An 802-nucleotide genomic window follows, 5' to 3' on the forward strand; every position below is an offset into this window, starting at 1 on the left:
CATAGCAAATACGCACAAATGTGTCCTTTTTTAATAAGTTGCATTAGCTTAATCAGTCATACCACCGTTGAAATGTCGCTCTAACAGTTCCTTTCTTCGCAACTGCCTGGCTATGTCTTTTCCCGTTCAATTTTAGGTTATCCACAAATATATATTTTTTGGTTTTCATTTCACTCAATCATTAATTCATCAGTATCAAAATCATTTATATTATTTTGCGCTCTTCGCACCCAGCTAAATATATATATTTGTTACCGATAAGATACCACACTTCGTTGTTGAAAAACTTAGTCTCTTTCCCATATTTTAACCTTCAGATTCCATTAGGTGCTTTTGCAATATCTTTCACACGCGTGTGACCTAGTCATTGTTATACCTTTCAAAAGGACAGGAGGAAATGACTCATCTGCTACAGTTTGCTCAGTAGTATTGAGGTTGGGTTTCCTTGCTTCCCTTATAATCGTTTTTTTTGATACATTTTACTGTTTCTTGTCCTGTATATGTTTCTTTTTTAATGTTTGTGCTTTCTGCTTCATACGCTTGATAATTCTGACCTGGTTTTCATGTATTCCAGTTCCTTTCTTAATTTTCTGCATAGCCTTTATTACTGAATTCGAGCTCTTCAATCATCGCATACCGTTTTAGTTGTCCATATACACACTCTCTGACAAAGGTAGTTGCAAGTTAGTTGTTGATTCTCAGTCATACCCGCTGCGCGTAGTAATAACCTTATGCAGGAATTGTAGGCTAATATATAGATGTAAATAATGGTGTTAGCAGAAGATGAATGTAAGTAGTGCGG

This window comes from Trypanosoma equiperdum (genome assembly GCF_001457755.1).
Source record: "Trypanosoma equiperdum strain OVI genome assembly, contig: ctg_795, whole genome shotgun sequence".
Taxonomy (NCBI): Eukaryota; Euglenozoa; class Kinetoplastea; order Trypanosomatida; family Trypanosomatidae; genus Trypanosoma; species Trypanosoma equiperdum.